The following is a 25,511-nucleotide window of genomic DNA, read 5'->3' on the forward strand; positions in this document are numbered from 1 at the left end:
TTATAAACTGGGATCCAAGTTCCCATTTGTTAAACAGCTTTGATGTGGGGCTGGTGAGGACAGGACTGGCAGGGGGTATCTCCTGTGAGCCTTCAGATGCTGGCATGTACCTTCCACGTCCCCCTCAGGCTAGTGTACTAGGAAGGGGTACTTTATAAGTACAGAGTATTGTTACCTGAAGATCGCTAAGTACGTACAAGAAAGGGCACTAATTTCTCGGAATCCTCAAGGCGGATAACCTGGGGATTTAGCTCAGCTCAATGTGAGGTTCAGTTCCAACTCTGTCCCATAAAGAGACATGTCAGATCAAATGCCAACTTTAAAAAGACTCAACTTTGAAAAGAATTTAGGAGACTATGGCCCAGGACCTCAACTATGTAACAACTTTCCTCTCATCCTAATGTCCTGGGGCCAGACCTACATTTTCCTGACTACCTGATTAACTTCCCACTCTGCTTGGAATGAGTAAACACACATACACATCTAGGTCTTGTTGTAGATTTCTGGCTGCTAAAATTGGAAGGAAAAAAGAAAACTTAAAGCAACATGTCTTTTCATGATCTCCCTTTGAAAATCAACATTAATAGGAAAAGAAACAAAACAGAACCAAATACTTCCTGTTGGTGAGGACAAGCCAGCCTGGAGAAGAGAGTCCGGGGAAACAGAAGACAAGTGAACTGGGAGGGGATTAAGTGTGCTCTGCCCCACTACTGGGGCCTGAAAACAGGGATGCCCCATGGAGTGAGCAGAGGGCTGGGGCTACAAAGGGCCACTTTCAGCTCCTCCCCTGGAAGCTGCTTTCCAGCCAACCAGCCCTTCCTGTTCTCACTTTATATGCACAACTCTCTCTTCTGCTTCTACACTCTTCCATCGCATCCTCTCCCCCATGCCTGTGTAAATTATTGGGTACCACTCAGTGAACAGAACTCTGTCAGACAAGAACCTGCCGGGATACAGCAGTACTGTCAATTACGGTACCTCAAATGCATTAACTTCATTTAATCAGCGAACCCTCCAACATCTCAAAGCTGCATTTGGCATCATGAGCATCCTTCTGCCCAAGGGCACCTTCCAACTGTCTAGGGAAGTTCAGCTCGGGTAGCCCCCAAAGGCTGGCCATGGAGATGCCTGACATGGCAACAAATGATCCTTCTTTGTAGGGCTCTTTGTTCTATCAGTTATTTACACTAATCACCACCATGGTTCTGAGGTTCTGAGAGCCACTCTGAAAAGAAGAAATGCTGATGGAAACTATACTGGGCTGCTCTGCATGCTGATGGGGATAAATGCAGTGAATAATTAGATACCGCTGCGTTGACACTCAACCTCACCACCACAGTTGGAACCTGGCCCCATCGGACATCCTTGAGACGCCAAATGTCCTCCTTTCTTAAAGGCCCTACAAACCTGCCTAACATCTCACGGCAACTCCACCCCACGCCCGCAGTTGTGCATGTGTCATTGAGGAATCTACTTTGATCTGTGGAAAGCGTGCTTGTTGGAGCAACATCATGAAAGGGGTTATTACTTAAATGCAAGCTACATGAAGCCAGAGGCAGCAGAGAACATTCTGCAGGGTCTCTCTTTGTTCAAGTCTGAGACTTCACACCTCATCAGAGCTAGACCTCTCCCCAAGATGCTCATATTACTGATCCATTACTGCTCCATTCGGGGGGAGCTTTAGTGAGCACATTATCCTCAAATACTGCCTCTCCTACTCTGGAACTAGTAATTCTAATGGAACCAAAAATCATCCCAGAAAATTACACTTTGACTTTAATTTTCTCAAAATAGTGAAATGGTCCATGTTAAGCTTTCGTCACTCCCAATGCCACCCACCGAGTGATGGGGTTTCTTTAATCACAACCTGACCAGTGGCTTTGGGGTACCATCGAAAGGTACCTAGCACTGCCCACTTCTGCCACTGCCATCACCACCCTGACAGCATCCCCAGCGGATGTCCACTGAGTCTCCGCTCACCACGCCAAGATTGTCTGAGCAACAGGAGAGCCACAGCCTGTTTACCCTCCTGGACAGTGACCAGACTTCCTCACATGGAGGCCCAGTCTCACTCTGGACACCTTCCATCCACTGGCCCTGGAGATTTTCCCTTCGATTCATGGATTATCCAGAAGGGTACCATTAGTTTCCAAGGGTTTGTAGATTTGCCTGTTATCTGTCATTCATTTCTTGTTTAATTCCACTGTGATTCGAGAACGCGTGCTATATGATTTCAGTTCTTTTAAATTTGTTAGGTTTGTTTTATGGCCCAGCTTGGTGTATATGCAGTAAGCCCTTGATAAGATGATCTGTTTTGCTCTTACTGGTTGGACTGTTCTAGAAACGTTTGATGGTGCTACTCAAGTCTTCTACATCCTTGCTGATTTTCTGTCTAATTCTGTTCCACCAATTGTTGAGAGAGCGGTATTGAAGTCTCAAAATATAACCATGCATTGGTCTATTTCTCCTTTCATTTTATCAGGTTTTGCTTCACACGTTTTACAGCTCCGTTGTTTTGTGCATACCCAGGTTGGACTGCTATGCCTTTGTGGTCTTTTTATCATTATATAATGCCCTCTTTGGCTCTGGTCGTTTCATTGCTTTATTTCAGCTGAACAGCAGTGGAAGCCATGACGGTTCACGCGGCCTGCTCTGGCACCACCCCAGCAAGGAGGAGGAAGGGTACCTCACTGCCCTCAGGGAGGGGTGGCTGTCCAGATTCCCCACGCAGCCTCCACAGACCCCCAGGGGAAAGGGAGACGCCTACTGTCGGGAAAGGAATGGCCATCCCTGCTTCCTACGTGAGAACAGCACAGAGAAAGGCGAAGAGGAGACCAGATGGGGTAGCGGGGAAACCCAGAGCAGCAGCCGGCATGACAGACAGTGACAAATGGGGAGGCCAAGAAAGCTGGGGGACTTGGGGTCCTCGGCCCACAGCAAGTGTGAGCGATGGGACGTCTCCAGGGACCTCCCAGGCCAGAGCCCCACCCTGAAGTGAAAACCTGGGGAGCGGTGTCGTGCCTGCACTGAAGATGGGCCAGTCTGACAACCCCTCACACAAGCAGCAGCCTGGGGGCCTGACCGGTCAGAAGCAGAATCCGGCGCTTCAAACCAAGGCCGCAGGAGGTGGGGGGGGGTCCTCCACTCGGGGGAAACCAAGGCCACCTCAGATTCTGGTCAGGTGAGGACATTTTAATCAAGCTCCACCCTCATTCTGTAAGTTTACCCTTCTCTACTTTGTTTTTTTTTTTCCTTTTTTATTGTTATTTCTAGAAAAGCATCCATTGGAAAAATAACAGTATTTTAGCTGAACTCGAGGGTAAAAAGGCCTATCTCCTGGGCATGTATATTGGGGCCAGGATGGCTGGCAGAGCAAGTGTGTCCCCACTGGCTGGGTGTCACGGAGCCTCCCGGCAGGAAAAGCAGACAAGAGTGTGGGAACACGGCCTCCCTTCTCCTCCCTGCTTCGGTCCTCACCAGGATGGCGCTGAGGCCGACTCTGCTCCAGCACAAAGTCTGTGCTCAGGGCAGCCTCCCAGGCAGACGGCTGCAGTCACCTGCACAGGTGTGGGGCCAGCACAGGGCCTGGACGGGGAAAACACACGCAGAGCCACCCGCAGACAGAGCAGGATGAGCTCAGGGAGTGACCCCTGTTCACAGGCGACTATAAAACGCCCAAGTGGGACACCGACTGCCTGCAATCCGGTTGGTTAATGACAGGAAGTCACTGAGACTTATTTGTAAAATCACACAAACACGCAGAGCAAAGGTTTAAAATCAAAGTGTCACAAAGTTCACAAACGTTAAGAGACCATTACATTCAGATAAAATTGTACTTTGTAAGACCAGACAGTTATCTTTGCCCCATTCGTGGGGAGAAGGGCATGAACTTTCTAAGCAAATCTTTTGTATAAACCAGTGGTCGGCAAACCATAGCCCACAGGCCAGATCTGGTTCACGACCTGTTTTTGTACAGCTAAGCACTGTTTTTTATAGATAAACACTGGCAGTCAGTTTGATGTCAGAAAACACTACTTTTGAGCCACAATTAAGCAAAACGTTGTTTCTCCCTACCAAAATTCCATTTGTATCATTAGTAAACCTGAATTATAAAAACACTGTACTCAGTTATCATTATATTTTGAACTTAGTCAATAAAAAAATCTATGCAAATTTGCCTTCTCTCTCATCACAGAAGTAACTACTCGCTACCCCCAGTTTTGCCTCTTGGTCCGAAATGCCTAAAATATTTACTTTCTGGCCCCTTCCAGGGAACACGGGTAAACCTCTGGCATAAATTAGTAATATAAATAAAATAGCAAAAATGAGTCTTTGAAATATTGTTAAAGCTGCCAGACAAAAAAATATGTGTTTAAATAATTACTCGTTCATTAAAGCATAATTAAGCGGCACTCAGTCTGCCTCTGTAACTCTATAACTTAAAAGCGGCAGGCACATTTCTTTTAAACTATCCTCTAATTCAGACTTTTTCCCTCTAAGGGCCTTCTGTTTTCAGGGAAAATAAAATAACATGAGACCTGATTAAAGGGATTCCCACTAACCGTGCTCCTCATTGACTCAGCTTTTTACTTTTCATGACCTTCAAGGGTTCAGACTTCAGATTAACCCTTTACTTCTCCCAACAGCAACTAGGAAGTGACTGTGGGAGGCAGAGGGGCGAACGTGGGGAGGGACAGGGAGCAGAGGGTGGGTAAGCAGGCTCCTGCCAGCAAGCCACCAGCAGGGGCTGCCTGCCCTGGGCAAGCAGGGTGAGCGCCCCGGACCCAGGACCCGTTCTGAACCTTCTAATCTGGGATGCAGTGGTCAGTTTAGGGCACTTCATTTTCACTGCACTTTTAATTTAAGCAACTGACCGACCCACTGAGTCTCGTATGTTAGCCCATGGCCCAATGCCACAGGCAACACAGTTTTGGTAATGCTAAATTTGTTTGTTTGTAACACTGATGTTTTTTATCCGAAAAAAAGTAGGTTTCCTAGGGTAGCACTGGGGTGGAATTTGAAGGAACAAATGGAACAAGAAACACAAGAAGAAGAAAAAACACGATAAAGACATCAAAGTGGCCCAGTAGGGTCTCCGTGCCTCGCTCTGCCCCCATGGTAGGGGTCAACTTTCACAGATGGTCCTGAGTGCTTTGATGGCTTTCCCAGAACAGCGAATTTATACAGTCAAGAAAAGGCTAGACCTGGGGTTTGCAAGTTAGCACCAGGGAAACAAGCCCCTTCTCGTGCTGCGGGTGTCTTGGGAGAGCTCTGCAAAATAGGGGAAAGGTTAAAAACGAATAAGCCAGACTCAGCTCCCTCACATCCTTTGAAGGTATTGATCAACAGTAATTGATCAACAGTAACAGATCAATCACCCAGGACAATCAGATAGGCCGATGCGGACTTACGAGCTCCATTAATCAAATTCTACCTTTGACAGTCACCCTGGCTGGGGAACAGCCCCTCCCGCAACCAGCTGCAGGAACGTCCCTTGGTCCACATCACCCAGGCTCTGGCACTCACCTGGCCCCAGACACAGCTGGCGGTGAGAGGCCCCCTCCTTCCTCACCGCTGGAAACAACAGCATGGCGCTGACTAGAGACATGCAGGAGGTCCACACCCTGACTGAGCTGTGGATCTATCGTCTCCTAAACCCCAGAGGAGAGGAGGCAGCAGGTCTGTGACCCCTGGCTCTGGATATCGAAAGAGCTGTCACTGGAACGGGGATTAGAGTTGCAGAGTGTCCCACATCCAGGGCCAAGAGGAGGATGCTACAAAGGAGCAGGCTTCAGAAAGGAAAGACTTTTTATTAGTCAGAAGTGTCCAAAAAGGGGATGGGTCCCTTTCCAGGGGTGAGAAGTCTCCTTTTACTGGAGGGAGGAGGCCCACGAGCCCTGCATGAGGAGTTAGTCCAGACGACCCCATAATCCTGGCATTCTCAGATTCTACACACTAATGGGGAAAGTATTTCTCAACAGTAAACAGGCATTTCAGATATCCTAGCCCACTATTCAGTTTTCCCTTACACACACACACACACACACACACAGGGAGCCTTGGCTGTCACGTTTTCTTACCTCACAATTGGTCTGCAAGTCTGGAGGGCAGGCCAGGCTGAGCTATGGTTTCCTCAGTAACTAAGACATGAAGTCATCTTCCAGGAGACCTCGCGGGGTGGTCGGCTACCCTGAGGGGCCCGAACTACCCACTGATTCCTCAGTCCCCTCTTCTTCATCTTGCGAAGCCCATCTGGGGACCATCACCAAGGCCTGCAGGCCTTTTCAGGGGCCATGGGGCGTGGACCAGCAGCTTGTCCCCGAGCCCATCCTGTGCCACCGCACAGAGCACAGCTAACATCCCACCCTGAAGGCAGGCATTTCTGAATGGGCTGTTCCAGCGGCCTGCCCCCCGGAAAAGCAGGTGCTCAGTAAGACTCAAGGAGGCAGCCTGGCCTGCAGGACTTGGCCCAAGCCTATCCTCCACCCCGGCCTGTTCCTTTCTTCCAGAAGTGCCAGCAGTAGAGCGAGCATCTCCACAGCCCTCGTTACGCGCTGGGATGGGTCTAAGTGCATCGCACACACTCACTCAGTCCTACAGCATCCTGGTAGAGGGATGTTTGTCTTACCCAGGTGAGGAAACTACGCCCTTGAGAATTTCAAATTCCTGGTGCTAAACTCTGGCTGTGCAGCTTCTGTAAGTGGCCCAGCCCTTATTCTAAGGTCCTGGAAAGTTTTCACAGTTTCCATTGATAAAGCACCAGCATTCCCCACCACCTGTGACTGTGAGCACTCAGAGTGCAGGGGCGCTGGGTTGCTGGGTCAGCTCAAGCCTCAGATTCCTCCCGCTTTTCTGACCATGACCTTCTGCTCCTCAAGGCCTCTGGGTTCCCCTGTGCCTAATGGAGTCGCCAAGCTGTGTCCTTGTCCCTGCTTCTCACTCTAGGGTGCTGTACACGCGGCACCTGCTCAGCCTGGGGCCTAATGATGATTTCAGTTGGCCCTGGGCTAAATCAGTCACACCCCATCCGAGTCAGTCCTCAGGACACAGAGGTGGCCACGGTCCAAGGCCTGGAGCCCAGGCTGGCAGGGCCAGGGCTGCCCTCAGAGCCCACACCCTGCCTCTCCCTCCCCCAGGTAACCTGGCTGCTGCCCAAACCTGTGGGACCTTCTTCAACCTCCCTCTTGAGTTTTAGACTCAGATACCCTCCGGCCTGCTGACATCCCCACATTCACGTCCACAAGCAGATCTGACTCAAATACATCCCTCAAACTGCTCCCCGGGCTGCCCTCTCTGCCTCATTTAGTGACATCACCACTGCCTTATTACATCAGCTGGGAACCTACTAGTCACCCGATGCCTCGCTCCCCCTCCACCCCTGCAGACACTGACGCTTCCACCTCCTCCGTGTGGGAAGCAGTTGCTCCTCTCACCCCACTGCTTCCGTCAGGGCCATCCCATCTCTCACTACATCCTCACCTGCTCTCCCCAGTTCTCCAGCCACCACAGGCCCTAGGGGTCCCCCAGACCAAACATGAACCGACCACGCCCCCTCCGGTCCCCTCTGGATGCCCTGCCCTCTGCTGCACGTCCGAGTCCAAGGTCCTCTACGGGACATCCAACCCCCTGCACCCTGAGACCTGCTCCCCCTCCCGCCTCCACGCCCCTCACTCCAGGCAGCTGGAGGCTTTCAGCCGGCACCATGCTGTCCCCTTGCCAATCATGCTCCTCCAGACCACTCAGTTGCCACCTCTTTCCCGCTCCCCCTCGTCACCCCCAGCAGGGAGGGTTGCCACCTGGGGCCCACACACCTGAGGGATTCTTCTGTCCCAACACCAACTGCCTGGGGACAAGATGACCCATCTCTGACTTCTCCAACTCCCCTGCCAGAGAGCCCAGGCAGGGTCTTCACTTTATTTCTTCATCTCCAGGCCCAGCGCTCCGCAGGCTTTCAATAAATGTCTGTCAGTGGCCTTCATCTCTACCCGGCCTGACCTAGAAGCCTCCACCCTGCATGGTTCCCTTAGGTCACAGATTTCTCAACTGCACCACCCACCCCGCCCCATCATGGAACTAGCCCCTCAGGATCCAAGTCTGCCTGACGAAGCAGCACGCCTGGACCAACGACAGGCTGGCTGAGCTGAGGCAACAGAAAAGCATCTTTCATTCTTTCTCTACAACTAGCAACACAACTGAACGTCATGCATGGACTCGAAATATAACTTTCCTCTCTCCCTCTCTCTCTCTTTTTTTTTCCCCCGATCTTTCCCTATTCCTCTGGCACTGGGAGCACATGGGCATGAGACCAAACTCACGGGGAGGAAGAGTCAATCAGAGATTTCCATTTGGGAGATTTTCCTGATTTACATCAATGTATAATCTGTTCCTCTAAGTTTTGTTGCATCATCAGGGCAGCCAAGACACAATTTTTGTTTCGTTTTGTTTTTTGGTTTCTGGGGTTTTTTTCAGTTATATAATATATATTTTCAGATTATCTTCCATTATAGACTATTACAAGATACTGAATATAATTCCCTGTGCTTGCTAAACAGTAAATCCTTATTGCTTATCTATTTTAAGTGTAGTACTTTGTATCTGTTAATCCCAAGCTCCTAATTTATCCCTCCCCTAATCGCTCTCCCCTTTGGTAATCTTAAATTTGGTTTCTGTGTGTGAGTCTGTTTCAGTTTTGTATGTAGACTCATTTGTCTTATTTTTTAGATTCCACATATAAATGTTATATGGTATTTGTCTTTCTCTGCCTGACTTACTTCACTTAGTATGATAATTTTTAGATCCTTCCATGTTGCTGCAAATGGCATTATTTCATTCTTTTTTATGGCTGGGTAATATTCCATTATATATGCATATGTATGCCATGTCTTCTTAAGCCAATCATATGTTGATGGGCACTTGGGCTGTTTCCACGTCTTGGTTATTGTAAATAGTGCTGCTGTGAACATTGGGGTACATGTATATTTTCAAATTAGACTTCTTGTTTTTTCTGGCTATGTACTGGGAGTGGGATTGCTGGATCATATTCATATGTGCTCCTTTGCTCTATTCTTAGTTTTTTAAGGAAACTCCATACTGTTCTCCATAGTGGCTGCACCAATTTACATTCCCACCAATAGTATGTAAGGGTTCGCTTTACTTCACACCTCCTCCAGCATTTATTACTTGTAGACTTTTTGACGATAGCCCTTCTCATCAGTGTGAGGTAAAACCTCACTGCAGTTATGATCTGCTAATACTTGGCCATGTTGAACATCTTTTCATCTGCCTGTTGGACATCTGTGTATCTTCTTTGAAAAAATGTCTATTTAGGTCTTCTGCTCATTTTTTGATTGGGTTGGTTTTGTTTTTTCTTTTTTCTTTTTTCTTTTTTGATATTGAGTTGTATGAGCTGTTTGTATATTTTGGATATTAACCCCTTGTCAGTCACATTATTTGCAAGTATTTTCTCCCATTTCATAGGTTGTCTTTTAATTTTATTGACGATTTTCTTTGCTGTGTAAAAAGCCTTTAAGCTTGGTTAGGTCTCATTTGTTTCTTTTTGCTTTTCTTTCTTTTGCCTTGGGAGACTGACCTGAGAAAATATTGTTATGATTTATGTCAGGGAATATTTTGCCTATGTTATCTTCTAGGAGTTTTATGGTATTATATTTTATATGTAAGGCTTTAAGCCATTTTGAGTTTATTTTTGTGTATGGTGTGAGGGAGTGTTTTAATTTCATTGATTTACATGTAGCATCTAGCTTTCCCACTTGTTAAAAGAGTCTGTCTTTTCTCCATTGTATATTTTTCCCTCCTTTGCTGTAGATTAATTGACCTGACCTAGGTGTGTGGGTTTATTTCTGGGCTCTCTGTTCCTTCGATCCATATGTCTGTTTTCAAAGGCACAATTTTTAATTATCAAAGAGGCTCCTTTTAAACCAAGGAGGTCAGGTAACCAGAGGTGCTGCAAATACATCCTAGAGGCATCTTGTTCTTCCTAATGACACAAGAAGTGCTTTTCAGAGACAAGAAGAGGTGGGGAGTAGCTGGTCAGAACACAGGATCAGTCCCAACAGCCAGAATGACTATGAGCACTGAAACAAGGGTCATGGCTGAAAGGAAGAGCCAGGGAACAAACTGTGACAGCAAAGTCACCAAAGAGAAAAGCATCACCCAGGGGAAGGAGTAATTGGTGGTTGTGTGCAGCAGGTCACACGCTTATATGAGGTCAGGCTACAGATGAGGAAGACGTGACGGAGGCAGAGACAGGGACAGTGACTGTCCATACCCATCCTTGACAGGCTGTCGTTAATGTTGTAAAAAGCACTCTGGTCTGTAACATCCACAGCTCAGTCACCAAGTGCTGGCCAAGCCACCTCTGCCCTTTGGACCTCAGTTTCTTTACAGGTTGACTAGGCAGTTTCTCAGGCATCATCTGGCTGTACTATCCCACATCCAGGTGGGCCAGCCACCGGACAGGACGCTGAACTAGGCAGCATGTTCACAGAGGCGAGGCCCTGGGGGCCAGTGGAAAGGGGCCAAAGAAAAGTCTCTCCCAGCCCAAAGACTCCAGTACTAGGCTCACTAGCCATTGCAGTCACATGGTCACTCACCACAGGGGCCTCAGGGAGAACAAGACCTAGAACTCGAGTCCCAAATAACTAATCTGAATGTAAGATGCCTGGGTTCAGTCACAAAAGTCCAGGTTTCCAAAAGGGCAGAAGCTATGCAATGAAGTCAACTTTTTCAGCACCCAAAACCTTCGTCTGACAAATCAGCCATGTTCTCTTGAATACCATGAGAAGTCTAGCTAACAAAGACAGCCAGTGGCATTCAGCTGAGCTTTGCATGTGGTCCAAGCTTTGCATAAACTGAGCCCATGAGACCACTTGGCACCTAGGGCCTTCTACAATCGCCCTTTGCGTCTCTCAGCTGTGCCCTTTGCACAGGAAAGATGAAAGTACGCAACAGAAAGGCAGACTTCATTTCTGGGAAACAGGGCTCTGACCAGGAACCCGGAGCACTTTACTCCCAAGAAAGCATCTCAAATGCCCAGGATGGAACCCATTCCTCCAGGTTTCCGTTATATAACATGGCAGCCTGAACAGGACAAGCCAAGAACACCGAGGTTCCATCTAACTGCCCACATGTGCATGGACACAGCTTTGGTTATGATCATGTTCATCTTTTGTGGATCTTTCCTTCTGTTTCTCAAGCCTTTGATTCTGAGATTTCTCTGCTTTATCCCTGTTGCATAGATTTAGTTCCCCCTGAGATCCTCTGAACTACAGTTACTGGTTGACTCCTTTATTGAATAGCTCAGCAAGGACTACACACTTTATGAGCTGCCTGCTCAGAGTGGGACTCGGAGGATGTGGTGCAAATCAGAGCATCTGGTCCATAAGGAAGACCACGCCCAGTTGGGGAGAAGGCCAAGGGGACAAATGGTTACGAATATTCTGTGAGGTGGGAAGGCCATGTCCCCAGGGGGCTTCAGGGAGGGCCCCCGGAAGGGTGGCAGGGAAAGGTGTCACAAAGCGTAAAGAGAAACCTGCAGTAAAGCAGGAGGAGGGAGGAGGATCAGCATGCACAGAGGTCAAGTGCACGGTAGGTGCAGACACTTCCATGCAGCTCAGCCTTATGTACCTCCCAGCACAGGGCCAGAGTGGAAGCCGTCTTCACCCTTTGATGATATAAATATTTATCTTCTCAATTCCACGGCCATGAGCCAAACAAGTAAACAAGCCTCATGGCTGGCCTATGTGCTGTGCCCTAAAGATGCTCATAAAGGTGCCTTTCAGGAGACACCACTACACGCAGATGATGGAAGACCCAGAGGCTAACAGAGACAGCGGGCTCAGGACGCTCCCGTAGGCCCACCACCCTTGCTGTCAGCAGCACCGGGAGAAACAGCCCCAAACCACTGCCCTCTGCAGTGACCTGCAGCCAGCAAGTCTGCAAAGACAAAGGGCAAAGAAGCACTAGCTACTGTTCAAGGAGTCCTTCAGGTTACAAGACAGCTGGCACCGCCCCCATCTCTCCAGATTTGGCAGATGAGAGGAACACTCACAAGTTGGTACTTGCAGTACCATCTAAAGGAATCCCTTTTTATACTCATTTCTCAGTGCATAACTACTCAGAGAATCTACTTCAGGCCAGATGTTTCAGATGACAACAATATGCCTCTGCCTTTTGGCTTCAGGAGTCCAACAGCAACCACCTTGCTCACCACCACCCGGGTGGGCACAGCTCCCCCGGGGAAAAGCCAGAAAGGTCTCCTGTGGGTTATGCCCCCAGGAGCCCTCCGCCGGTACCCAAAGGGCAGTCAACCACTATGCCCATCCTCAGTGCCAAGATGTCCAGATGCAGCCTCCCAGAATATCCACCTGCCCAGGCAGGTGGGGAGTACATCTTGCTTCCTAGTAGGTCTGGAAGGTTCCTATCTCAGCTACAATTCGAAAGAAGGCCAGCCATTCTTTCATTCCAAGCACTATGCACAGTAGGACTTTAGCTGCTATCAGATGGATTTTGTAATCCACGTGGAATTTAGAAACAAAACCATAAAATTACATATTTCCTTTATTTTCAAGCCTGATAATGCCTAGAAACCTTTGTGCTGTGCTTTGCCTCCATGAGAACGATTCAAGTACCGCATTGCATGTTTTATGAAATTCCCATGAAACATGAGACATCAAGCTGACTCTCTTTTAAAAAAAAAGAAAAGCTGAATTCTAAAAAGCAAATATCTTGAGCGACCGAGCAAAGAATAACCAAAAGACGGTTTCCTGTGTCTTTGAAATGGATGCTATAAGATTTAAGTACTTAAAATTTATCAACCACCTTCAGAAACATAATGCTGATGCAAGCAAAGTGGAGAGGAAAGGAAAAACAGGATTTCAGGATTTGCATCCAAAATCTAACTTAATACAGCGTTTTTGTGTCTCTCCATCCTTACTTGGTGGCTATCCTCAGGCCACTGCCAAGTTGTGGTGAGGGGCCTCAGCTGGAGCCCTCCCCCTCCCCTTCTCTGCACAGGGCACGTGCTGGATGCATGAACACATGAAGGAGTGCACGATGGGGATGCAGAGAAAGATGAGCAGAAACCACCTCTGGAAGACCCACCTCAGAGCCCTTGAGCCCCGTTCCCCATCTCTAATTCACGGGTAAGATGACCCATGTGATTGCTTATCAACTTCCTTTTTTCCGTAAAACTCAGCCCCAACTTTTGCAGACCCCCATGTTCTCTCCTGACGCTGGCATACTGAATTTTCTTCTGGAAAATTCCTTTTAGCTGCCTATTTGCTTGCAGCAGAGAGCCCTCTAATTGCACGAGCATGAACATCACCAACAGTCATCGTCACCCAAGGAGCAACCAGCACCCAAGTGAGGGGTCTCAGGCGAACTCAGCTGAAATGGTTGGCAGGCATGTGCTTGCCTCTAAAATCCAAGAAAATAAAAAGCCACTGTCCTCATGAAGCCCTCCCCTAACCACCCTCCCTCCACCAAGACCTCTGCCTCTTGTGAGGTCACACAGGATTCTGCACCCGTCTCAGCCCATCCAGGTGGCTCTGCATGGCGATTGCATGTACGTCGCTGTGCTGGCTTCCTCTTGCTCTTGCTATGCGACAAGTTACCACAGATTCAGCAGCTTAAAACCACAGCTATTTGTTATCTCACAGCTTCCTGGGGCAGTGGTCCAGGCACAGCTTATCTGGGTCCTCTGCTTGGGGTCTCTCAAGGCTGCAGTCGAGGTGTCAGCTGGGGCTGCGGTCCCCTCGGAGGCTTGGGATCCTCTTCCAAGCTTATGTGGTCGCTGGCAGCATTTCCTCCTTTGCAGCTGTAGAGCTCCTGGCAGCTTGCTCCTCCAAGGTCAGTAGAAGAAAGTGGCTCTGACTTCGAGACCCCCTTTTAAGGGGTTCCTGTGTTTGCGCCTGTCCCACCCAGAATAACCTCCCTTTGAACTGCTTCAAATTCAACTGACTTGGGACCTTAATTGCACCTGTAAGTCCTTTCACCTTTGCCAGATAGTGTGACATCATCACAGCACTGTGCTATCCCCGTGGCCATCATTGTCACAGGTCTGGCCCGCACTCAAGGGGAGAGGATTGTACAGGGCATACACCAGGAGGAAGGAATCTTTGGGGCCATCTTAGAACTCAGCCTGCCACAGTACGCATGTCACTTTCCCTACTAAATTGGAGGCTCCTCTCCTCAGCACCTTAGTCTTGGACTTAACAAGAATTACTTAGCTTGTACTGTTCGCTGCTTCTCTACACTCAGTCCCCGAAGTGACTGACTCCTGGAAGGCAATCAGGCCACACGCACTGATGAATGAACGAACCAACCCAGCTTTATTTATTGAGGCCTCCGACCACAGAAGAACTAGGGCCACAGACTGACAAAAGGCAATGAAATCTCAAGTTAGGGGGAGGTCAAACTTTTTGCAAGCCTCCAGTTAAGACCTGGAGGATTTGGAACAGACAAGAAGAGGATCTGGAAAGAAGGGCGTGGGGTAGCCAGCCGCACATAGAGATAGAAACCATTGGGACCAGGGTGGTGGTGCGGAAAGACACCAGGGAAGTCAAGCAGCAGCCAAGGGAGGCGGCCCTGTCTGTGGGCCTCTCCTCATGGCCCCCAATCTGCTTCTCCAGTCCTGCCTTGTCTGACCCATGAGTCTAACCCCACGGTGTTTCTGTGAGCCCTCCTGGCTCCTGGTCCACAGGCTCTGGAGAAAGAGCAAACCCATCCATGTCCCCGGTGCTCCTGACCTCACCACGTGCAGATGAATTCCTGCATATACACCAGCACTCACCCTGCTAATCTTTCTGAATCTTGCAGATCATTATGCATGCTAGCCCCTAAGTGACTAAGGGCAGTTCATCTTCCTTTTCAATGACTTGGCTGGACATTATGCCATGTAACCAGATGGCCTTCTTGGAAGCTGCAAAAGGACAATATGAGTTTGGTGGTATCTGGGGATCCTACAACAGCTGATACAGGACACGCAGACGAGGGAGAGTCAAACGGCTCTGCTTCCATCCCTTCTGCTTTTTATAATTTACTCAGATTTACAGAATCTCAGGGCTGGAAGGGGTATTAGAGTTCACACAGTAGGACCCTACCCCAACCACAGCAGCCCTAAAAGGCCACCACCCCAGGCTCTGTTGGAACATTCCCAGTGCAGAGTAGTGTGTTCTGTGGTTGGAAAACGAATTATCGCACACACCTGTCTGAAATCAACCCAACATTCTGAAAATGCCAGATATTCCTCAGAATCAGCAAATGCCGTATACAGCATTCCTCCTCTTGTTCGCCACCTCCCGGGCTGCTGACAGACATCACTAACCAGTCATGGCACTCTTTCCTGCTGATGCTGGATGTGGCTTCAGAATCCTCAACAGAATGCTCCAGAAAGTCACCCCTGATCAGTTTACACTGGCAAGAGAAATAAACTAATTTTCCAACTCTTTTCTTGGAGCTCGTCTTCAGTCAGAAACCACTTTCCTGCAACTCCTGCTCATTGCTCCCAATCTGCCTTTAAAAGCAACAGTTTTATCCCTTCCTCTGAAATCCACCCCTTACTTATCTAACGACATCTCAGCTTCTTTCCTACTTAAATCCTGGCGGGCTCAAGCCCAGCTCCAAGGACAGGGGTCCCTGGGAGACAAGGGGGTAGGGCTCTAATCCTGGGACGACCTGGGTGCCCTGGAAGTGTTTCAGGGAACCCTGCGGCCAAGCAGGCACGGGAGGCAGAGACGAGTGTGTGCAGCGGGGGCCACGGAGCACAGTTCTGCCTGCGGGAACTGACTCGAGAAAGGAGTCAGGCCAAACCAGAGCAGGAGTGGCTTTTGGCAGAGTCCAGCTTTAGGGAGCTGGGGAAAGAAGAGGCAGGGGAAGGAAAGTGAGGGATAATGCGGTTGACATAATAAGGCTACCAAGAACCAACCAAATGAAAACTCTCCAAATTGCACTTTACCGTTTATTATGTGACGCTGCCCTGCCATTATTCCATATTTTCAGGTCATGCACACCAGTTCTTGGTTATGAAGTCTGCGCTTACTCAGTCACTCATAAACCACTGAGCAAGACCAAGACAGAGCTCCGTGTCATGGCTCTGGGGACTCCTCATTCATTCATTCATTCATTCACTTTTTTTCCCATCAAATATCTGTTGAATATCCGCATGACACCAAAGAGCAGGCTGGACCTGGGGCCATAAAGGCTGCGAGCTCCTGACACCAAGGAACCCATAACACACCTGTTCTGGTGACACTTAAGTCACTTCCTGAGATACAAAACCAGTTATAAAGTATAACCCATTTTCGCATGTATTTTATCTGCAGAAACCATGACAAATTTAAAATAAAGATACACTATCTTGATCTACTGATCTTGTAAGCTGATCAAAAAGAAAAACGCAATTGTTCGTCATTTTTTTCCCTAAGGACCAAAAACAAATCAACCTGCGTAATCGTGCTTCCGAAACAAGCTCTGGTGAGCTAAAGCTTAGGGTGAGCAAGTCCAGGCGCTCTGGAATTCTTAGTACAAACCAGCAGCTTCCTCGAGAGCTGGGGGTTCTCTTCCCCGCAGACGATCTATCATTCATCTGTTCTCTCCTTCAGCCAATTTTTACTGAGCTCCTAAAATGTGCCTGGCATCGAGGATGGAAACTGACATGGAGGCAGCCAAGTATGGTGCAGGGAGTTAGCCCAGGGTCTCTGGCCCATAGTCCACGCTCAACTAACACTTATCACCAATGAGGTAAGTGTCAAGACCAGGGTGTGCAAGGGGGCCAAAATATCAGGAGGGTAAGGGAAGGTCTGCTGCAGAACAGTGTCTCTGACCTCATCCTGAGGACAAGCAGGAGGCAAGGGATAAAGCATGACCCAGGGGAGGAGGGGTGATGCTGAGGCCAGGGAGAGGCCTGCAACAGGGTGAACAGGTCCACTAGGGCAGGACCGAGATGGGCGCTACCCACGCAGGAGGCCCAGGACTTCATCTGAGGATGAGAGAAGCCACTGAGCCATGTTCGCCAAGGCCTGAGGAGTCCAGCTGGGCACTGCAGAAGGTCAGACAGGCAGCAGGGTGCAAAATGGACCACGGGAGGCAGGGGTCAAAGCAGAGGGGGGAGTTAGGAGGCTGGGGAAGCAGATCAGAACAGAATGATGGCCTGACCTCAGAAACTAAAACAGGAAATGAAAAGAGAAAGGGAGTGAAGGGTAGGAAAGCCCAATACGGTAGTTGATGATTAGAGAGAGTGAGACAGAGGGTCTAGGAGGCCCCCAAGGAGCTGACCTGAACGTGATGGGGGACGAACAGAGCCGTGGGGGTGCTGACCGGGGGGTGAGGATGTCAGGTTGGGGCTTGGACATGGTGCACTGGGGACACCCAGGACAGCCAGCTCCGCAGCTCTGAAGCACTGCAGAGTGACCTAGGCTGGGGACCCTGTGCACGTCACTGGCAGGGGAAGTCATGGTGGCAGCATCCTGCAGGAGGCTGGCCCAATCTACCAAAAGCCCTCAGAACGGTCTATGAACCCAGCAACTGACATTTCCCCAGTAAACTCCAGCCAGAAAAATCATTTTAAGCCACGTTTGGGGCTACTTTTAAAATCTGCTTAAGAGAGCCTGTTCGATCGTAAGCCTGGATTTCTAAGCAGAAGCCCTATAAAAGACGACGACGTGTGAGATAGAAAGTAATGATCATGATTCAAGATCCACCTCATCAGCAGGGCCTCTGGAAAAGTCCCCTGAACAAGGAGGGAGGGACAGAGTGAGGACATCTTCGGTATAAAGTGGAAAAATTCCTGATGAACACATAGCAATGAGCTTCAGTCGTGGAAAATTCCACACAGAGGAATGGCCAAATAACACTGTGCTTCTTTCTTCCTTCTCATCACAGATAGAAGGGAGGGCATGGGGGCTGCCAGTGGAGGTGAAAATTCTGGAGGAATCTCTCTGGCTGAGGCTGTGACAGGCCGAAGTGCTCAGAGGCACAGCTGCACAAAATAGCGAGGGGTTGGGTGTTTGGGATTTTTTTGTGCGTGTGTTTTGGGGGATTATTTTTTTGTCTGCAATCTGGCCTGAATTTCTGGAGGGCTGTGACTCTCTGCAGAACGCAAGGTGAATTTTAAAGAAGCATCGGCTCAGTCTAGAGCAGAGTCAAGTTTAAATTACGATAATCGTATTAAGTTAAACCACTCAACTGTACCATTTCCACCGTAAAAATGGTCACCTATCGGCAATGTCATACGATGTGGCCGAATGATGCTGCAGGCTGGGGATAATGTTTGCCAGGTAGACCTGGCCGTGTACTGCTTTATAAAGACTACCCTGTGGAGTGTGTCTGTGACTACTTAATTCCTGCTTCATTCAACAGAATTAATCATTGATTTTTAGTTCCGAAAAATTAGAACTTGAAAGAAAAGCCTGATTAGTTCAAAGGCAAAGTCACCAAAAGAAAAGCATTTTCTAATTACAGGGGAAAAGTACCCGGGAAGGGAGTGAAGCGGGAAAGCAACGTCATGGTTAGAGCTGGAAGCGCCCTCTTCTCAGAGTTAGACTCTGAAGGCTGAATGTCGTACCTGCTGACAATTGCAGGGAGGGGGCTCCAGGTCGCCAGTGTCGCCGGCCTCACCTGCGGCCTCTCCCAGCCCCTTCCTCTCTCTCCTGAGAGCCTAGAGGGAAAACAAAGGGCACTTTGTCCCATCAAAGTTCAGGACCTGGCTCTGGCCTTCCCGTGCTCCGTCACCCCCCGATCCATCGCCTTCCTGCACACAGCGTGACAGCCTGAGGGTCTGTCGGGACATGGACCACCAGCAATGATTCTGTGATTTCACACTTCCAGAGAGATGGCAGCACAAGAGGCCTCCAAACCCCCTTCCTACCGATCGACCCCAGTGACCAATGAGAAGTGGGAAGAGGGCCCACGAGCCCCAAGACCAGGCATGGCCGACCACACGCCGTGGGCTTTGAGAAGGTGCCGGCCCGCGGGGGACGCTGGGCCCAGCCGCCGCCTCCCTCTCCTGGGAGACAGCCACGGACACAAGCCGGGCAAGGCCGCCGTCTCCCACGGCCTGCACGGGCCACGGAGAAGGCCCGGTGAGCGCCCACGTCTGGGCCCTGTGCCTGGACGGGCTGGGAGGGGCAGGACACAGGGTAGCTCTTGGCTCTTCCCTAACCCAGTTTTTTAAGAGGGGCGCAGGCCTCATGCAGGGCAGGGGTAGGAGGGGTGGCAAGAGGGGCCCCAGACGGGACCCTCAGATCACTCAGGGATGACCTTTCTGCCACCACATACCAGCAACAAGAGTGACTCAGCCTCCCTCCCCAAGCAGGGCGGGCTGCGGCCTTCCCACCCTGACCAAACCCCTCGGCAGGTCTGTGGCTGGTTCCGCCTGGAGGCCGTATCCCCAGCAGCGTGCCAAGGGGCTGAGCAGAAAGGTCAGGCCGAGGAGAGTGACACCAGGGCATAAAGAACAGTAGACACCCAAAACGCAGAGGTTTTGAAAACTACAGCAAGGAAGAAACAACAAATAAACAAAATGTGGAGCCCACATCCCAAGGCTGTGAGCGGCCCAGTTTTTCCAGACACCCCAGCCCACACGCCGCAGCTGGTGACGGCCCAGCACTGACAGACCAGGCCTCCAGCAGGCACGCTACTCACCCAAGTCCTCAAAGGAAGAGGTTCCCACTCCTCTAAGTCCTCAAAGGGAGAGCTCCCCGCGTGTGAACACAGAGGAAGGGGAGGCTGACTCTCCCTCGGGGAAGGGGTACCTCACCCACGAGCCTTCCTGTCTCAGCCAAGTGGTCGTCACAACTGGGGAACCCAGGCTCCAAGACACAAAATGGAAGCAAAACCCCACCGAAAAGGCCTTTCTTAGGTGACACTCCCAAACTAAGTTTACAAACCAAACAGGAAAGAGACTCGAGGGAACCCTCTCATCTTTTCATGTGGTAAGTATCTGACTCAACTCAAAAATGGATAAACAAATAAACAAAAACACCTGGGGGGAGATGCATCAAATTCTGTAACAAAAGCCAGGAGAACGGACATTGCACACAAGAGTGAGACGGAGAACGTGTCCCTGCAAAGGGTTTGTCCTGTAACACAAAGTGCATGCAAGGAATAGTTTTGAATTTTTAAATAAGGAGGTCAATACATCCCCAGTTCGTCGACAAATTTAACACAATGACAACCAAAATGTACAAGCCATTTTATAAAAATGACTAAGAAAATTCGTCCGTAGGAATACGCGTGCCCTGATCACCAGAAACGAGCAGAAATGGAGAGCGCCGGAGGGAGCAGAGATTCACACATCCCCTCTGCAGGACATTTATTCAATCAAAAACAAGACAAAAATGTACACACCTTCGACGCCAACGACTCTGTCCCCAGGATTTTCCTCCGAGGTAATTCCCAGTGACTCCCTGAGAGGCGTATCCGTCTGCCTGGGCCGCTGTAACAGGTGCCACGTGCACCTGATGGTCACTTCTCACAGTTCTGGACGCCGGAGGTCCAAGTTCAAAGTGTCTGCAGAGCTGGTTTCTCCTGAGGCCTCTCTGCTTGACTCACAGATGGTCATTTTCATATCCTTTCCCCTCATACAGGTCTGTGTCTTAATCTCTTCTTCTCACAAGGATACGAGTCATCCTGGCTCAGGGCCGAGTGACCTCACTGTAACCTAATTAGCTCTTTAAAGGCCCTCTCTTCAAATACAGTCATGTTCTGAGGTATTAGGGGGTTTGACTTCGACGTATGAATTTGAAGGGGTGCATAATTCAGCACATAATGGGTGATTACTGCAGTCGTATCACTGACTATTATTGATAATAAATGTCTACAATTCAGTCCTTTATTTAGACCTTTCCGTGAGCTCTTTGACTTCAGAACACTCCTTTAAAGAAGGTACTGCCTCCCTTTTATAGGCGAGGGAGCAGCAACTTAAAGAAGTAAATACTTGTGCCAAGTCTAGGAGACGTCACAAAGCCAGCGTGCAGGGTCCCCAGCTCCCTTCCGGGAGACGTTTGCCAGCACATGTACAGGACACTTCATCTGTGTCACAGGCATGTGCAAAGCAAGCATGTACATGGCTGGGCAGAAAACGGTCTGTTTTGTGGGATTTTCAGTGATTTTTATGTTTTTGCTGTTTGTTGTCTGCTTTTCAGACAGCTGTGTGTTCACAAGTTACATAATGAAACAATTAGAGCTATTTCTCTTTTAAGAAAAATATCTACATCGCTCAGGTTTTGTAGTTTCCTTGTCCACCTGCATCCCGCCGGCCTGGATGCTCTGACACTCTGATCTCTGAATGTTCAGTCTGGCTGCTAACTTGTGCTGGCCAGCGTGATTCCCCGCTGGGAAAGCCCCTGTCACGCCAACTGAGCAAGAAGAGACATCGAGTGAAGGGCTCTGTCCTTGACACAGTTCTCAACTCCCCTTACCCTCCGATCGTAGGGCTGGTGACAGACACGACCAGGACACTTGAGCTGTGTGTCACCCACACAGCTGGCCATGTGGCTGCCATGACTGATCTCTGAAGTCCTGACTGACACAGAAAGCATGCCCAGCAAGAGGTAAGAAAGAGGCAGCTTCTCCTGAGACCCAGTCAAGGAAGTGACTTTGGTTCCGGACGTTAAACAGCTCTCCCCTCTTCGGTTCTCATCTCCTCATCTTAGTACCACAGTTTGGGCACCTCCCTCCCCTCCCACATCTACAGTCTGAACCCAACCTCCACTCTCCTTTGCTCTGAAACACAAAAACACAAACCTTTACATTTTCCCGGGATGGAGGATGCTGGCTTAATTATCGTTTGATTACCATTTGATCATTTCATACCACTGCCTGGTTCCCGGTGATGCCGACAAAATAAATCTATCTGAGCAGAAGTCCTGATCCTCATTAAAAGATCCTCTAAGGTGCAAGGCATTTCTCCCCCTATAGTTAAGTCACACTTGGCAAGGTGCTGAAATTCTCTGGTTCCAGTTTTTCCAAAGACAACCGAAGTTTGGATTTTTTTTTTAATGTCAAATCTCTCCAAGTTTTAAATGTTGACAACCATTAAAACATCTTTAAAAACACAGGAGCCAACTAAACACCTGCTGTTTTCTCTTAAAATGAAAGGGCTGAGCTGAAGGAGTTCTAAGATCTCATCCAGCTCTGATACTAAGATATTCTATGATTAATGGGTACTTTGCTTTAGGTGAAATGATCAAATCAAATTTCTCCATGTAAAACGAAGTAGTTAAGAGGCACCTTCCCTTGAAGTACAGCCAGAAAAGGCAGCTGGTCTCAATGATTCTACTGATCTTTTTCTCTTTCCTCCCCGAAAGCATATCACCTACATGCAGTTTCTAAACGTGTCAGACGTCTCTGATACAACATATAAAGTGGGCCACATGCAGCACCTCCCAGGGAGCTTCTCCAGGACAGAGCTGTGTCTCGGTTTCATCGGTGCATCCCCAGGGCCTGACACGGCCCACAGTGAAGGCTCCGTCTGTGCGTGGAAGGTTTAAGCTCCCTGGAATACAGCTCTCAAGGTCCCACTTCAATAAGAATAGTTGTAAGGTACAAAATTCCACAGGAGATTTATATTAAACACTGGCTATCCGCACACTGCCCTCCCCATAAAAAAACCTTTAGGTCATTAGCTATAACCATCCAAAAATAATAAGTCAGATAAATATTATTTCTACATGTTGTGCATTTAAGACCTCTTCCCAGCCGCTGGCTCGTATTTTTGGACAGTGCTTGGTGACACCGTAACTCACAAGCCATCTTTCCCTCTCAGTAGATACATCCTAAACTCAAAGCAACAGATCCTGGGGCCTTAAAAACAGAGCTGTCAGAGGGCTGAACGCAATAATAAGGCGACATTTAGTGATTCTAAAAGCAGATGTGGAAAGAACTGGGTTCTCCAAATGCTCTGGTTTCCTTGAGATCTGGGGGCCTCACACGTGGTCAGAGTGGGGCTCCTGAAGAAACTCCACGAAGGCACTGCGACGGCTCACCCCCCTGGTGGTTTGTATGAAGGGTCTTTAAGCACCATCCTGACCTAGTTTTGAGGCTCTGGTCAGAGGGCACTCAGTCCTCTTTTCCAGCAGCTCTGGTCCACACCCCCAACCACCTGCCATGTTGGCCCCCACACTCCAGGCCTATCCGTCCAGGGCCCACCAACAGGATGCAAACCAGCCCCTCCTAACCCTGCTCACCCCGCCTTGTGTGCAAAGCACAGCAGAGGTCACGGCCCGTGCCCTCTGCACGCCTCTCCCGAGTGGCCCAGGGCAGGCACGCTGTCCTCCCCAGAGAACGGTGGGTACAAAACTGGAAAAGGCTTTCCGGTTTCTCCCTCTTGATCTACATCTGGCCTCCCCATCCCTCACTCCTTGATGGCAAAGGTCTGGGGGCTGCTGATAGCTGATCACAACCTAAAAAAGCCTCCACGTCTTCAAGGTCAGGAAGGGGTGACTCAACACACGGACCAGGGAAAATGATCGTTTCCTTGCATCAAACACAAACGTCTCAGCCTAAGAAATCTGTCAGGGACGTCCCTTAAAGGTACACTTTCCCGGCACGGGCTTCAGTCAGATACGTCAACGTGTGCAGACGCTGGCACACGGCGCCCCGGTTACCCCGAGTCTTCTGAGACTGAGCACAAGCCGGGCGGGCCCAGGAGGCCCTGGGCTGCGTGGAGAGCAGGACAGCTTGTAGTCACCTGAACAGGACTGAGCATCCGCTCGTGTCCCAGGTAACAGATGGCAGCCTCCTGGCCTTCAATAAGCAGACCCTAATGGAAAGTCAAAATCATAAGGCAAGGCCTTGGTGCGACAATGGGAACGCAGGCCCCTCACGGCGCAGGAAGCACTGCCTACGGTGCGGGTCTTACCTCAGAGGCATTTCCTGCAGAGACAGAAGCAGCAGGAGGTTAGGGCCTCCCCTGGCTGTGCTGGGGAGTTCTGATTCTCAAGCATTTGGTAACTGCCTTTGGTAACTTCCTAGCACAGATCAGAACGCTGCCAATTAATAAACCACTGCGAGCTGAATGACAGGCACACACGAGGGTGGAGAGTCTAGCTGAGGGATTCTATGTCAGCACCGTCTTTTCCAGCAAGTACAATTCACACGACCTTGTACAGCCACTGAGCTCACCCTGCCTTACCCCGCAATCCCCTCCGCAGCATGGAGGCCCTCAGCCTCTCCAGCCGGGCCCCCAGGGCGCTGCTGACCAGGGGGCTCTCCCAGCCAGGCTGCTTTTCCTCCCCAACCCCCGCTGAGTGGCAGCACTAGCAACCCGAGGTACAAAGCCAGGCCTTTCTCTTTTGCTGCCTCCTCTTAAGAGTCCAGGAAACAAACACCCCCTCTGCCCACCTCCCTTACAGCTACAGGTGGTCCTACAACCCAGTTTTAACCCACAGGAGGTCTGCAGGGGGCTCCTGACAAGAATTAAACCTTCCTGATCAGAGGGAGCTGACCACAGCCAGCAGAGCCACCCTCCTCTCCCCAGCCTTGAGTGGACATGAATGCAAACATTTACATTGATAATTGCTCTGTACAAATGCACATATTCTCTCTTAGGCAAGGGTCAGAAGAATAAAGACAAACCTGTAGATGGTTATTCGTTCTACAGAGGTGTGTGGAGGTCCGTGCATTCATGCCAGCACCCCTTGGGGAAGACTTTTTAAGTTAAAACGATGTCTACTTTAAACATAACAACAATAAATACTCTTAGTTTGGACCCACTGTTCAGAATTTGGCAATTTCAGGTATATTTCCTTCCACGTGGTTCAACTTACGAGCGTCCATGGTCTAAGTGACCCGGAAAGTAAACTAGAGGACTCGCTCCCACCCTTAATTCTGTGCTGTTCCCCACTCCAGGTGTTGGACCCGTGCGGATAGAAATCTGAGGATGAGAATCGAAACTTGCACACGTCTCTGCCGACACAGAAGGACAGCGGCACTCAGAGGCCACACGGCAGGACAAAGTTCATGGTTAATTTGTCTACCCACACCATGCAAGTATCCATATAAATGTTTTCATGATATTGAGGAGAGAAACCATAAAATTCATCCATAAAGCATCTCTACTCTCATCCTGTAATGAGGATCCGCCCTGCCCAGGAAAAGACACAAGGTGAACACAGGGAGGTGCCTCCCAGCCTCGTAAACACCAGGGAGCAGAGAAACTGAGGCTGAGGAAGCCCCTCTCACACACATGTTTGGACAGAAACAATTAACACTGACTTGAAAATACATCCCTAAAGAAAATTTTTTTGAATGAGCCCAAAGTTTTCTCTTTTGCTCTTGCCTGTGTTGAAATGAGTCTCCAGAGCAGGGAAAATGGGGAAGGATACAGAGTTCGAGGTGCTGGGTCATGACTCAGAACATAAAGGAATCTTCTCAGGGTTAAAACAACAGGAAACCACGGGACTGCCTCCTTGAACCTGTCTCATTCAACTCTAACCGTGGACATCTGATATTAAATCACACGTTTTGCATATTTTCCCTTCATCCAAGGGAAA

General features: G+C 49.4%; 1 protein-coding gene across 4 annotated transcripts in view; it reads right to left on the minus strand.

Moving 5' to 3' along the window:
- FHOD3 (formin homology 2 domain containing 3) overlaps positions 1-25,511 on the minus strand; it is a 402,137-nt gene that overhangs the window by 198,697 nt on the left and 177,929 nt on the right. The gene's annotated exons all lie outside the window — the stretch shown is intronic.

The sequence above is a fragment of the Vicugna pacos genome, chromosome 24 (genome assembly GCF_048564905.1).
Source record: "Vicugna pacos chromosome 24, VicPac4, whole genome shotgun sequence".
NCBI classification, from domain to species: domain Eukaryota; kingdom Metazoa; phylum Chordata; class Mammalia; order Artiodactyla; family Camelidae; genus Vicugna; species Vicugna pacos.